The sequence below is a fragment of the Plectropomus leopardus genome, chromosome 21 (genome assembly GCF_008729295.1).
Source record: "Plectropomus leopardus isolate mb chromosome 21, YSFRI_Pleo_2.0, whole genome shotgun sequence".
Taxonomy (NCBI): domain Eukaryota; kingdom Metazoa; phylum Chordata; class Actinopteri; order Perciformes; family Serranidae; genus Plectropomus; species Plectropomus leopardus.
In genome coordinates this window covers 15,642,144-15,657,708 of record NC_056483.1, presented here as the reverse complement: position 1 = coordinate 15,657,708, position 15,565 = coordinate 15,642,144, and the positions used below count along the sequence as shown (strand labels likewise).

The 15,565-nt window shown below is 36.2% G+C and overlaps 1 long non-coding RNA gene across 2 annotated transcripts; it reads left to right on the top strand.

Annotated features, from left to right (window-relative positions):
• Positions 1 to 7,647: 7,647 nt before the first annotated feature.
• LOC121960805 lies at positions 7,648 to 14,383 on the top strand. Of its 2 annotated transcripts, none has more exons than XR_006107007.1 (3): positions 7,648 to 7,986; positions 12,687 to 12,842; positions 14,171 to 14,383. It is a non-coding gene; the product is annotated as an uncharacterized LOC121960805 (long non-coding RNA). The 2 variants fall into 2 exon arrangements; XR_006107006.1 differs by having other exon boundaries at positions 7,663 to 7,986; positions 12,687 to 12,780.
• The last annotated feature ends 1,182 nt before the right edge of the window (positions 14,384 to 15,565 follow it).

Genomic DNA, 15,565 nt, shown 5'->3' with positions numbered 1-15,565 from the left:
GCTGTGATGGAGTTGTGAGTGTCATTTGAAGAGAGGAGGAAGTACACAACATTAGTGTTGAAATGTTTTAGGTGATTTAAGGTGATAAAAGTAAAGTAACACGTAGCCTTTACTTTGTTTTCAATATAAATATATTTGGAATACATGTGTTATGGGTCATATACAATATTAGTTGCAACATTTTACATACAGAAATTAGCTGCACGATAATGCATTATGTATGGTCCCAGACGAAATAGCTGCTGGGTTGAAGGCTGCATGCTTATGCTCTTATTTTTAATTGCGCTTCCATGCTGGTGATAGCTGTGCCCTGAGGCATTATGTTTTTGGGTTGTCCGTCCCGTTCTCATGAGCACGGCATCTCCAGAACAACATTACGGAATTTCCTCAAATTTGGCACAAATTTTCACTCGGTCTCAACAGTGAACCGATTTGAATTTGGTGGTCAATGGTCAAGGTCCCTGTGACCTTATGTTCCCTGTCTTTCTTGTGAATGAAATATCTCAAGAACGCCTTGAGGGAATTTTCTCAAATTTGACACAAGTATCCACTCAATAATGAACTGATTGGATTTTGATGGTCAAAGGTCACTGTGACCTAAAAAAAAACATGTTTTGACCATAGTTCAACAGTTCATATGCCAATCATGAGAAAATTTCACATAAACATCTTCACTGTGACATTTTTATGTTCCGCCGCCATTATTAAGCGTCATAACTCAGGAACAGAAGATAAGACATTTGGTCAGACACTGAATTGGTGACATTAATTTTGAATGTCCATCTTGAAACTGTGCTAAATGTCATCATATTCTGTTTGCTGTGTGTAAAGCTGTGTGTGTGTGTGTGTGTCAGTGTGAAGCATCCACATTTTAGAATTTGTAGCTTCTTTGCATCAACATTTATATATAAAGTGTTGTCTACGGTCATGGCTTCATACAAGTCTGCTACTTTTACAATGTTTACAACTGTGAGGTGGTAATTCCAGTTTTTTATTTTCTGCATTTCTGGCACACAAAGCAACCAATGGTCTATTCAAAAATAATGTAAAACAACAGATGTGGCAGTTGAGCAATTTTGCTCCCCAAACTACAGTACAGTCCTGATGGGACTTTTAGACAGAAAAAAAAACCCAAACAAAAAATGCAGCAGGCACCATTAATCAAAGCACCAACTGAATGTGACAGGAAAGCTGTATCCCAGAACACTGTTAGGTGTGTGTGAACTGAGCCCAGCCATCTGTGGAAGAATGAGCTTTTAAAATATCAGTCACACTCAATGATTAATCAACATAATGTCATTTTAAGGAGCATACCATTGCCTTGACACAGCCTTAAACAACTCCCCAGACAAAAAAATAACAGAGGAGCTTTAGATAATCAAGATAACAGAGATGTGCCAGGGCTAGTCATTTGAATCCAAAGTGAAAGCAAAACTGTTTGAGCACCTTAATATTTCCTGCTCATGCTTGAGCTGTCATTGCTAAATGCAAGTACGTTATAACATATTCTTTACAATCTAATTGTAAAAAAAAACTGCTTATTTTTCCAGCTTTAAATCTCATAGTTTCCCTACCCCTTTAGCCAACTAAGAGCTTCTTGTTGCTGGGCATTGTGTACCCTTTGCTGAGTCTGTAAGGCATTCTACATGGTCGTGGGTGGTGTATGCAGTGCGCAGTTGGCCCTAAGGGGCAGTGTGCGAGAGTCCATGATGTTGGACGGCCTTGGAACTTTCCAGTTGGCTTAATAGCTTCTGTCTGTGTAGCTTGTGTAACTTATCTGAAGAGTCAGTAGTCATTCATACAAAACCGCTGCAAGAGATATATACATGTATTTGACAGGATAGCTTAAATGAAGTAGAAGCTTCCTCTTGCACAATCAAACAGAAGACTGTGTAGCAAAGAAAAACAAGCAGGACGTGCAAGTTTTTTGGCTTCACTAGGAGCTTGGGCTTGGTCCCGGGTCACTGATAGTCTTCTGGATGCATGTGGTCATGGCGGAGAGGATTGCCTCAGTTTTGCAAAGTCTGTTAGTCCACCTCTGTCTTTTTCCATGCTCATCTCTTTTTTGTCTTGTAACCATCTTCAGTTTTCCCGTCTAGTTGATAAAAGCCAACACAGAAACACAATATGCTTATTAGTGTTATTCTGTTTATGAGTATATAGTGAAACAAGGCTCACTCCACAGTCTGAGACCAAAAGTCTGACCTCTGAAAACCATGACTGTAATCACAGAATACTGTCCTGCTTCCGCCGTGTATGGGGCTTGATCAAAGTACAATATGTTTGTTTAAACGCAAGCCGCAGCCTTAAAAGAGTTCAAAAACAACCATGTTACAGTGTGAGCCAATATTTTAAACTTGTACTGGTTTGGTCTGGTGAGGCCTGAGGCTCTGGCTTTGCTCTGCTGTATGACTCAGACTTTAGAGTCTGAAGAATTTGATTGTGATCCACCACTCATCAAGATTAAGAACAGAGTGACTAAACATTGATTCAGGGGTAAAGAGGGTGTGGTTCCCCACAATAAAGCAAAATACTCATTAGACTCCAACTTGTTTATCTGTACTATATGTAACTGGGCAAACAGATACAAATTAATTTGTAAACAGTCACTTCTGAATTCTGATAAAATCATCCAAATGCAAACTTTTAAAGATTACAAAGTCCAGATAACCAGCGCTCTAAATGTGACTGCAAACAACAGTGTAGGAAGGTGCCGCAAAATGGAACAAAACTGAGATCTTTCAAATTATAACCTTAAATAATTTTTGTTGGATTTTTACAGCCATTGGAGACCTCGTGCCAACTTCGTTTGTACTTACTGAGTAATCTGATCTGATTTTGCTTGTCGGATTGGATAAAATCATGAAAATGGGTTGTTCAAAAAAAAAAAAAGGATTCTGAAATTGGATTAGATCATGTAATCCAGTCACACCAAGTATGTTTTGTTCAAAACTTTTTTTAAATACCTTTGATCCAAAAATTATGTATAGCTGCAGCTATGTTCTGTTTGTAACGTGCACGACATGTCCCTGAAAAAAAGAAAACGCGCTGACCACCTGCACCAGACAAACTGACTAAAACGAAGGTTAACTGAACTTTGCTATGGCACTTGTAGCGACTAAATATGAGGTCAAACATAGCAATAATCCATTTTAGGAATAAATAATCATAAAACTTTACAATGGGCCATATAAATATAATCATTTATTCATATTTTGCACAGTTGCTTTAAGCCTTTCAGTACAGTAATAAATGATAAAATGTCCTCCAAATAGCTGTAAATATTAAACAAACAAATAACTTAAATGCACAATATCAAAGATCTTAATTTTAGTCTCTTTGGCATCACTGATGGCAATAAGTGGTAACTGCAGCATGTCTTTTGGCAGACTGCCTACACTGATATGTAGTCCCATTGCAAGCAGTGGTTATCCGTGTTTGTAATCTTTAAAACTGAGTGACTGCATCAGGGTTGTCCCATATAATAGGTAAACCAATCAAAAAACTGGCAGAAAAGTAAGATGGATTAGCTGATCCTGGATAGGAAAACATTGGATTTCCAAAACTGCATGATTCTGGTCCAGATTACATTTTTTGAACAACTGGGCTGCGATTTCAGTGTGATTCAAAAGCACCCAAATTACTTTGTCCTTTTCTAATCTGTGCTTCCAAACATTCTAACACTACTCACAGTTGTTGAGATTAGTGACATAAAGTAGCTTTCAATGTGACTATCACTAATTTTCTCCTTTAGCTTGTCTCTGCCTGGCACTGAGTAAACTACTGTTACAAATAGGTTCATGTTTGGGTAAACTCGCACAGCCAACAGGCTGTAACCTCTCAATGAGTCACCTTCTATGCGGCAAAACGAAACACTTCAGTCTGCCAACATTCCACTGTCCTGTCAGTTAAATGAGCCAACATCGGAGAGACTGAAAGAATAACTTACTTAAGATGGTCACATTGCTGTGTTTCATGACAAAACACTACATTTATTCTAAGAACATTTGCATTTTTAGAATTTCAACAAAAGAATATACTTAGACTTACCGTGTTTTTACATAAGCAATGTAATGAGTTCAGGATATACCTGACCACATGATGTGTCTCGGTGATGTTTAAACGGATGTTTATTTTCTTTATCATGCACGTTTGTTCGTGTAAGGTTTTCACAACATCCTGCAGAGTAGATATATATGGGTCAGCATTCAAGTCATACGGTGTACACCTTCAGTGGCCACAAAAATCAAGACCCATGTTCAGGAGCAGTCAACCACCTTTGCCCTGGATAACAGCTGCTATCCACTATGAGGGTTATACGACAGCTGACAGTGCAAAAAACAGTTCTTCACGCACTTAACCAAATAATGTGTGGGAGCTCCTGGCTAGAGGGGCTTCCTTTGAGTTAACTTACCACAAAGGTGTAAAATAAGATTGATATCTGGTTTTCTGGTGGTCTGGTCAACATAAACTGAACTGTAACAGCCGGCCTTTTGGAATAGCTCCTTCCATGACTTTCACTAATCTGTCTATGTGTAAAAAAGTTGTTGTTGTTAAATGCTGTCGCATATGGCTGTGTATGTAGATGAAGACAAGGGACAGGTCTCTGTTTTTATGGTCACTTGGTGTATATTTGATAGTATTTCAAGCACTCACAGCACATTATTTATTTATACACCAAGCAAATCACTAAATTTAATTTATGTTTTGCAAATAACTTTAGAGCAATTATAACTTACCTTATTATCATGCATGCAGTGTGGTAGCTTTTGTGTCAGTGTTGTGCAGGTTGAGTTTTGCAGCATGGATGTGATACTTTTATTCTTGAAAGAATGAAAACATCAGAAATATTAGTCATACAAATGAAGATTTTATAGAAGACAGCAGCTAGTTTTAGGGAAGCATGATTTTGGATTTTTTTGTCTATCTGATATGCAATATATACCAACTAATGTGGCTGATAACCAATGGCGATAACAATTTATCCACTTATTTCTCCCACACAATTTTAGTTATCATCACGTATCTTCTGTAATGGAAAAAACATTACATTATGCAGACTCTTTACTCATTTGCTGTGCAAAAAAAGAGAAAGAAACTACCCCACCTATGATTGATGTTTTTTACATGTTCACTTTGTCAATAAAAAAATATATAAAAAATTGGCATATTGGCAGAAATCAGCATGTTTGGCCGATACCGATGACAAACTGATATTATTGTGCATCCCTAACTAGTATCAAAGCAAGCCACTGTTAATTAAGTTTGAGGAAATGTTCTTATGTCATTTTTAGATAATTTGATGGTGGTAGGTCTTTTATTATCAATAATTGTTACACGCCATATTTATGATGTAAACTCAAACCTGCAAGTTGTGCCCAGTGGGAAGGGTTCCCTATACTTATTCCAAAGTACAGCACATACAAAGAAACCCTTTATGGTTGATCATTTAATCAAGATCAGAATTTTATTCATTAACTGACTAATTTCAATTTTGTTTTTTAAACTATGTTTAAAAAATGACAAATAAATCTGCCTTGTAGCATGTATTTAAAACAGTACTGATGCCATCAAGACCTCAGCCAGGTTTGCAAAGCAACAAATTACTCTTCTTGAGCACAATTATGTCATCTACATTTAGTTGATGACACTGTATTTTTTCAGCAACTGTCTGAACTTTTGACAATTTCCAACAACCACTGATACAGTTAATGACACGGACAGGACGTGTGAGCTGGCAGCTGTTCTGTAATCATCATCTTTCACCCTGTACTGTAAGTGTTTCCTTTTCTGATGAAACATGTTTAAATCAGCTCAATTCCTTGTTTTGCTTCAGTTCTCTTGAATGGTGGTCTGCGTAACTGATTCCCTTATAATAATACTATTTTTTTTAAATGAAAGGGGAGGAAAGGGAGGAAAGTTCAGTTTGATTGTACAGAGGATAAATCATTTATATCTAATACCTAATATAAAGTTGCAGCCGCTTTTGCATAATCCCTTTTCACTGAGAATTGCTGCTCTAACTTGTCTGCTTCTCTTTACCGTATCTCCATCTCCTCCTTAGTGATTGGATTTCATAATGGGAAATCAGTGAAGGGTTATGGCTGTTACCTGAGTTCAATTTATCACTGTAATTCATGTTGTACAGTCAATCTTTGACTGTACAATGCTGTGTGCCCCTTCTACATTAGATGGGATTGCTCCCTTGCATTGTCATTTCCTGGCTGTAATGCTTGGGTCATGCCTAGTGACAATAAAGGTCTATTGCCCTTGTTTGCAGCATTGTAAAATAAATATATAATTAAATAAAATTGATGTTTTACTTACTGTGTTGCCAAGATCAGTAAGTATGATTTCCATGTTTTCTTTCAGTTCTTTGGAAAGCTCCGTGTCACAGGACAGAGCTAGAGGTAGAGGTAGAAGCAGGAGAGCAAGGAGACTGATGCAAAGAAGAGGCTGAGAGTTTATGCACACAGTGTGAGACACACAGAGAGAGAGGGAGACAGAGAGCTCAGTTAAAAGCATGTTTGTAAGCAATACAGTTTTAACCTTTTTCATGTAAATAACCCCAGAGACACTTGGCCCTAAATAGCCATTCATTTTAGCACAGCTTTATTCCTTTCCTCACATAGCTGCATGATCAAAGCAGACTAAGTCTCTAACTATTGCTGAGATTGCTGATATTTCTATTGTAATATTAGCCTGTATGGCAGCTAAAGGGAAAGAAAGAATATTTTTCATTTTGTCAAAGATAAAGTGATCTTGCACATCATTTTGAAAAACGTTGAAAAATGCTGTCCATATATCCCATCAGGACGAACCATTGCTGCTACTATCATTTCAACATTGTTGGAGTAAGAACAGTCCATAGGAATGTTATAATGCCTCATACATGTGCATCCAGTGATGGACAGTACAGTATAAGTACAGATGTATTTTAATATAGTATTTTTATGCAACAATGCTTTTTGATGCTAATATTGTACTTTTTCCTCCACTTTTTTAAAAAACAAAATTAACCCTTTGAAACTTGGATCACTGTCACCTTTATTGTCCTGTATTTAGATGCCTTTAACAAGTGTGCAAACCTTTAAACCTCAAGCAAATTAGTGCACTTTCCTTTAAAAACATGGGAAAAGGCAATGAGCAACAGGTGAGAAATTAGTAGATTTAGGGAGCAAAAAAGATAGGGAAAATATTCCAGAAAACTAAAATTCTAGTCATCATGATTATATGTACTCAATTTTACAGAATTCGAACTTTTTTTTTTTTAATCTTTCCCTTTTTGGGGGTTTGATGTTATTGTGCTGAATTTCAGGTTATTTTTTTGCACTTTATACGGTTTTCCCCCTCATTTTTTCTTAAATTGCTCATTGCCTTCTTCCCATATTTCCTAACAGAAATCAAGCCAATTTGTTCATATTTCAAACGGTTAATATCATAAAAACTTTGCAGATGGACATTGGACACATTAAACATATAATTATCAGATTTTAATAAACAGCTAGATAAAACTACCCTACAGTGTATAAAGGAAACAGCCACACATTGAAGATTACATGTGAATGCATCACCAATTAAAATGCCATAATATAACTCTGAAAGGGGCCATAATAATAACTTCTAAAAAAAAGACATCTTACCCGAGTAAAATGTTGAATGCATAACTTTTTAAGTAATATTTTTACATTTTAGCATATAAGTGGCCTACTTTTACATGAATATGAGCTCAGAATATCTATGCTGCACGTAAACACTGAAATGCGTGAAATGTGGAGCAATCCTATCAGTCTAACAATTCCTGTAAACCAGGTGTTAATTCCCGTAAATCCCAAACCTTTCAGTTTCCTTCTGACTGACAGAGGGAAGTTATTCACACGGATTTCCCCGTTTGGAAAAAACCCTTGAATTAAGCAGCAGGCAACGAAGCAGTCAGTCGCTCGGCGGAGAAGGCAAGTGGACGGATGCAAGTGCAGTCGGCTCCTGGTAAGTTTCGAAAACGCTTCAGCACGCTACTTTACATGACACACGCTTAACATGCGTGCTTCATCATCCCCGCACGTACACTGAGCTGACTTCGGCTTTAACTCCGCAATAATTTAGTGCGTTTAATGTTAAGTTTAATTCAGTGCGTCACCACCTCATTCCACTTAACACAGTAAGCGTTCTCCACTTACCATTGGTCATTCTTCACTCATGTTCACCGCAGACTAACTTTAAAGATAGCAAGTGGCACTCTATCGTTGGTCTTCATTACTGCTCAGTTTGTCTGGTTTTTATAGTCAAAACAAACGCAGTGGTCCTCTCGGTGTTCCCGCGGTTTCAACTGGCTTCCGAGCGCATGCAGGGACTACAGTTCTTTCCCAGATCCTGCGTAATGCAACTCCGTAACCGCAGCATGTGATTTTACTTCCGTCCTCGCCGGCAGAGGTTTCACTTACTGTAAAGTGAATTAACTTGGAAACGTAACGTTAAACGTTAAACGTTATTTTAGCAATCTTTTCTGACAACATTGTTTCTTGTGAGGCAGTGAGACACACTTTTAACACAGTTTTTCTAGCCTATATGGACTCATAGCAGCAGAGCATGCCTCCATATGCTGATTGAGTGGTTAATGGAACTTTTCATTCATTTAAACGCACTATTTCAGCATGTTAAGCACTTGCATTCAGTGTCTTGCTCAATTCAGGTGGGAATGTAAGTCTTCCCTCGCACCTTTGGGCTCATCTGAGGTGGAATCAAGGTTGGAAATTAGCACCAGCCAAATGCTGCTAAAAATATACAGGTGGTGGCTGGATTTGCTTTACTCACCTGCCCCAAAAGCCAATGTTAATCTGTTGAGTGGCTGGTAGATTTTGATGTCCACCAGCCACAGTGGCAGGTAAACACAAAAAAAGTTTTGGGTGTAATCCTTTGGTCACACAAGCTCAGCTTTGTAGACCTGCCATTCAGTCATTGAAAATGTTATTTCATTCATTCATTCATTCATTCATTCATTCTCACCACCCACTACTTCTCTTTTATCTTTTTTCCATCAAATTATCTCTGCTTCATGAACTGGTTTTGTCATGTTGAAGCATGGCGCTATCTAGCAGATCGACCTGTGTTTCTACCATTTTTGAATAGAAGCATTGAAGGATTTTTCATTAACTTAAGTGTTGCAAATGCACAATGGAAGTAAACAGTAGTAGCAAAACTCTGGATTACACTGATTACCTGCAAGGTTGTTGTTGTATTATTTCAGATATTTGTCTTATATTTATCTTTTTCCAACCTGTAGAATATGACATGCCCACTGATAACCAACTCTTTGGGATTTGAACCAATTTATTTTTGATTTAAATGCTCTGATGGGTTCAAAATTAGGTGTGGGAGTCAGAACAAAACTGGTTTTAGGATAATGGAAAAGATGTATTTGTGTTGTACATCAAATTTCTCCAAAATGTATCAGGTCAATGAATTTAGGAAGTTCTGGATAAATTAATGACAGTATTTGTAATTTAATAAGGTGTAGTTGTAAATATGATACAATGGCATATGTTTTCACAGTCTTGTAATATTAAAATTTTAATATTGTAATATAAAAAAAAAAAAAAAAGCCTAGCACTGAATTTTACTGCTGGGAATTTCAAGGGAAATAAACTTCTACTTCACATAAACATAACTGGATTTAGGATACCTCTTTAAATGAGTCTGATTTCCCAGACATTTCACCACCTTTTAAATAAAAACCAGTTTGTCAATACATTTTGATAAGAAAATATGCAGTAACGTACAGTATTTCTTAAGGTAAATTGTGTCAATATTTAGATGCAACTCTATAAAAGTTCAGTCACTTTTAGTCTTTAGTTTGTCCTTTTGTAACAATTAAGTATTTTTTCTCTGCCAGTCGAGTGCCATACCTATGCACATATGAGCATAACAACTCTAAAGCTAAAGCAATAAATGCTTCAATAAACGTCTGCCAGTAATTGTCGTTGCAGTTAAGCCTATGTGTACAGGCAAGCAGCAAGTGCAATCGTGCATTTAGTGAAATAAAAAGTGATTTTTTTGATCAAGAGAAAACATGGTAAGTAGAAATGATAAGATAACAAATTCAGTATGATATCAAAAAGCTTTTCTAACATCGATCAAGACTAACTTTTTAATGAAGCTAAGATTTAATGAAGCTTTGAATGTTTTTCATGAGGTCATCACCACATAAAATAAAAAAAATCCTTAATTCTAATAAAAGTGATTAATCGAATTAAGTGAGTCAATCTTTTTACTGTTATAGTGGTAGAGCCAACATTTCTTGTTATTGTGGTTAGATAGTGGTGCTGTTAGATTGCCTCACCCCCTTTTTTGTGTGCAGCATGAGGAAGTACAAACAGTTTTTTGTCTGCAGTGAAAAATTTTGGAAAGGCTAAATTCCAACGAATATGGAGTGAAGCAGAATATTTCATTTACTAAAGCCATGTTGTGCAATTTGGATGTGATAAATATCTGTCTTTGTTTTAAAAAAATGTTGACTTTGGACTTAAAAAATACTCTGGAGTTACTTGAAATGTTTGGATCACACAAGATGGAGACAGTCTACACAGCCACCAGTGAAATCTCATTCTACAAATAGTGTAATACTAATAATAATGTGGCTAAATACTGGGGTTTAACTAAATGAATAGACATGCAAAGAAAAAGCCCACGCAGCATTAAAATGTTGCCTCATAATTCAAATGTCGGCATTATGAATGAAGCTTCTAAGTTTCAGACTACTCAGTACAGACCTATACTGTACATTTTGCAGCTGTTTGACTATAACTTACTTATTCCACCAAACAAATTCAATATCTGCATGGCCAAGAAGAATAAAAAGATGAAAGCAATTACTCCATATTGCCAGTTTGGTGAGGTTTTAATTTGTGGCTGACACATTTTCTGATGCCTGTAAAAAGTGCATCATCTTTAATCTTGACAGGTGCCAATAGGGGTTTGGGAAAAAATGATAGTATATGATAGCATTACGATATTTTTGTGTGGCATTATTGTATCAATACACTGTGGCAAGTATCCTTTTTTCATTATTTAAATTATTAATATAACAAATAGACGTTGAATGTAAACAGGTCAAAGATCATGCATACAATTTTTGGGACTGTCATACTGGAAAGGGATTTATACAAAGAGCCATCTTGAATATTGGCTTACCATTAGACCCATTGTATTTGGAGCAATTGCTGATGGGCTATGGATAGAAAAAAGGTTCACTTGCTGCAATATTTTGGTTGCAAAAATAAATAAATGAATAAATAATGATAATAATTATGCTCTTGGCTCAGATAACTTGCTTACTGAAAAGTGTACTTGATAGAAAAAAAATAACAGCAAAACACTACGTAAAGGAAGGCAGCTTTTTGAGTAAATGGGCTCTTGTAATTAGCTATTTTAGATTACCAAAGTGATATGGTGCTGTACTGATTTCACTATAAATTTGGACAAAAACTCATAAAAACAAGTTTTTATTTTATTGTATTAATTTATTTTCATGAGACTCCTCTCCAGGTACATGCACGTGTTGCCATAATTTATAATATTTATGTTTGTTTGCTGAACTGTGAGAACTTTTTGTCTTCCTATTTCTTGACAAAGTAGCAATGTATAACTCAAATCTGAATAACAAGCTCCGTGTATAACAACCCTAACAACATAACAACATAACAGCAAATCTATAGCTTTTTCAGTCCACAAGAAACAATCTGCTGCAATAAAAAAATGTTAGTTTTAAGATGAACAGACTGAAAACTTTACCATATACAATAAAATAGATGTTGAAAAGGATTTTTTTAGGGGTTATAATTTTTTAATCACCTTCCCTGCATTTTGCAACACATTTAAAATCGCAGTAATGTCATATTATGACTTAAATATCATTTTGATCATGGGACTTCTGGTGATTTCCAACCCTCGAGGAAAGCAGAACTTGATATCGGGGCCATGAACTTATCATATCAGGTTAATAAAAACAGTACAAGTTATTAGAAGATTACCAGCAATCCCTGTCACCTGGCAACTTAAAAATCACACGTGTGAACCTCACTTCCTTGTTGCATTTCCTGAATAGTGTGAATAGCTGCTGTGCAAATAAATCACTTCATGTACTGAAATATTTCACGATTGTTGACAGCTAAAGTCTATCTACATTTCTTGGTTTTGCCGTCTTAGTTTCATTTTTTTTCAACAGTAACTGCTCTGTAAGTTTCAAACCTTATCACTACTGCTGTACACGTTTTCAATGTGCATAAGGGCAGAAAGTAAATGTTTGGGATGTCGGTTGAGTGTGCTTGGTAACCAGAGTTTGGGGGATGCATGCTGAAAAGAGGCTGAATTACTTGCACAGTCATGTTGTGTGTGTGTGTACTTTTTGACTGTAGCTGTACTTGGCAAAAGTTCTACTTCCTGTATCCTTAAATCAATCTTAGACGGTAGCCAAGCAACATTACAAAATATTGGTTTATACACAGGATTATTGGTGTTCTGCTGTCTTGTTTAAAAATGTGCACTCAGTTAAACATATTAACATGTGTCTCTCTCTCTCTGTCTATCTGTCTGTGTGTGTGTGTGTGTGTGTGTGTGTGTGTGTGTGTGTGTGTGTGTGTGTGTGTGTGTGTGTGTGTGTGTGTGTGTGTGTGTGTGTGTGTGTGTTTCAGTGTGTTTCAGTGTTGGAGCCCAAAGTAATTAAAAAGACGTCCATCAGACTATGACCGTGGAAGCTTCGCATAATGGGACCCAGAGCATGACCAGGTTAACCACTACAACCACAATCAAACACATAGATGCCAAAGCAAGATACCTTTTGTTTCATGGTGCGTTGTGATTCACTTCCAAACTATGTGGCGCTGTCTTTAGACGCAGAACACGAGGCATTTTAATTGTTACATTTCTTTCACTTTGTGGTTATTGTCTGCGTGCTGATGCAGACTCTCCCTGTGTTTCATCTGTTGCTGTTTAGTATCCTTCTGTAATGTTGAGGATGCATATTAATTTTAAGAACAAGTGCATAAAACACTACAAATCATTATTGTTTGGTACCATGGACTGAGATGAGTGAGGACTGCAGTGTTTTGACAGGAACAAGTATTTCTAGGTTGTTGAATACATAGTGCATGCATTATTGTATGAAACTGTAGTTTGACTCAGGTCAAACAAATGACTGATCAAGCTGAACTTTAAACACTCTGATACCTGGATCAACATCATTTCCTTATGCTGCATTCAGACGCCTTCACGGTATTTAAACCTTTGAACCTTTAGTTTGCTTTCTTTTAAAAACATGCGGGAAAAAAGCCAATGGGCAATTTGGCAAGTTATTACAGGAGTCTAGTAGATTTTGAAAACTGATTTTGAAAAAGCTAGGGGGAAATGTCTGAAAAACAATACTTAGAATGATCATAAGTATATATTTAAAATCATTTCACAGAATTGTTATTATTTTTACAAACCTGTATTTGGTCATTTCCTTTTTTGTTTTGTGTTTTTTAGGTGATTTTCATGTACTATTTATTTATTTATTGCAAATATTTGGGGTCATTTGTTCTTCTTCCTATGTTTTTGAAAGAATTCATGCCAGTTTGCTCAGGTTTCAAGAAGTTAATAAAACCTAAAAAATGAATTTAAGCAGCCCCTAATACTTTATTGCTGCAGTATTTTAATAAAAATCACTTATTAATATGTGATTTTTCTATTTCACGAAATGCTTTAAAGACAATAATAGAAACCAAGCCAAAGACAAAGACAAAGCAACAAGGAAAACAAAAGACAAAAGAAGTGCTCAACACACTCAGATTGTATTGTAGCTCATGGCCATGTTTTACTGTAAGCAGGAGAGTGATCATGCTCCAACTGAGTTTAATTGATTGAAGATTGTGTCTGGTTTTGTTTAAGGCCTGTGGTTTAAGAGGGTGATAGGACCTGGTTAGTGTTTTTCAAAAGGACATCAGTGGTGAGGGAGCTGTCGATGACAGATGCTGAACATATCAAAATGCTGGCAGGAAACTTGTCTGTTTGTGTTTAATATTCTGTCTTGGATCATTAAATGCCTGCACTGGTGTTTGGCTCGTTTCAGCTCATTTACTGAAAAGCATATGTACTGCAACATGCTGACTATGATGAATCTCTTTTTCCGACTGTTCAGGCGGTCGCTAGTTTTCCGATCACTTCAGGCCATCAAAATATCAACCTTCCTTGAGAGAGCCAGTCCATCACAATGACCATACAGTCACAGGTACAGGTAAAATAAATTTTCATTTTGTATATTTTCAAAGTTCTGAATCATTCCCACTGAGGTATTAAGATTAAAATAACAGCAATAAAATAACTAGCTTCAAATAAATGTTCACCCCTTATTGCCTGTACTTTATCATAGGAAGAAAACATCCTGACTGTAAGTTTCTTTCTGCATTTATTACTGTTATTTTCTTCAATAGATATCACTTTATTGTTGCTAAATTTGCCTGTCTTCCTTCTTTGTTAGCTGGTCATAACATCCGTCTTATTATTCAATGTTTAATAAGGCCACATGCTTACTGGACATCATCCTATTTGATCATTTCAGGAAATTTATATAGTCAGTTTTAAATTATGTAAATTGTTGCACATTATTGTATTTAGTGTCTTCTGCCACCTATTGTAAGTGCTATAAAGTGTTATTGATCACCTCGTGAGCTTTTTTTTTCTTTCTCTAGTGACAGCTATTGATGAAGTATAGAATTAGTTTCTTGTCAGCAGATTACAAATTGACTGTCAGACAAGGTGGGGAAAGATGAAATATAGTATTTGTTAAATTTTTGTGTTTGTAGCCAATGCTAGTTTTGTGCACACACTCACATGCTCAGTGCAGCCTTTTACTGCCCCATACAGACACAAGGGTGTGACTTTGAAACACATACCGGAATACATAGTTGCTTCAGATTCTTGACTTCATTGCTGGGACTGTTTCCCGTAAATGGAGTTGCAACACATTTTATGAATGGTAAAGTTTTAACAAACGGTTGGGGTGTGAGTTAAAAAAGGAAATAAAAAAACAGGAATTTAAAAGTCCCTATTTCTTCTCTGTGGAATAACAGAAAAGAGCTCACAGGCAGGAGGGGAGGCCAGGGATGGTTGGCACAAAGCTCTTTTCTGGTCCTTTGAAGGTCACTGAAACATAAATGTGTGCTTTCTTGACCTGAACTTATCTATTGTGTTAAAGCTTTTAGTTTTTTACTGTCAAAAGTTTTTTAAAATGTGGTCTGTGGACTAAGGGTGTAAAACTGCAAGACAGACTTATTGGAAGTATGGCACTTCCAGTTTTTAGAAAATTGCATCAGCTACATTTTAATCTAAGATTTGAACATTTGATCTGATGAATGATAGCAGCTGACTAACAAAATTTTATCACAAAGTTGTTACATGTTAGTTGGCACACTGATTTTTGGTTGGTTAGCATAACTATATTGAAAGATAAAAAACACTGTTTATACTTTTGTCAATTATTATTTTGAAAGGTCGATGTCAAAAATAATTAGGCAGTCCTCCAGATGAACTGCTT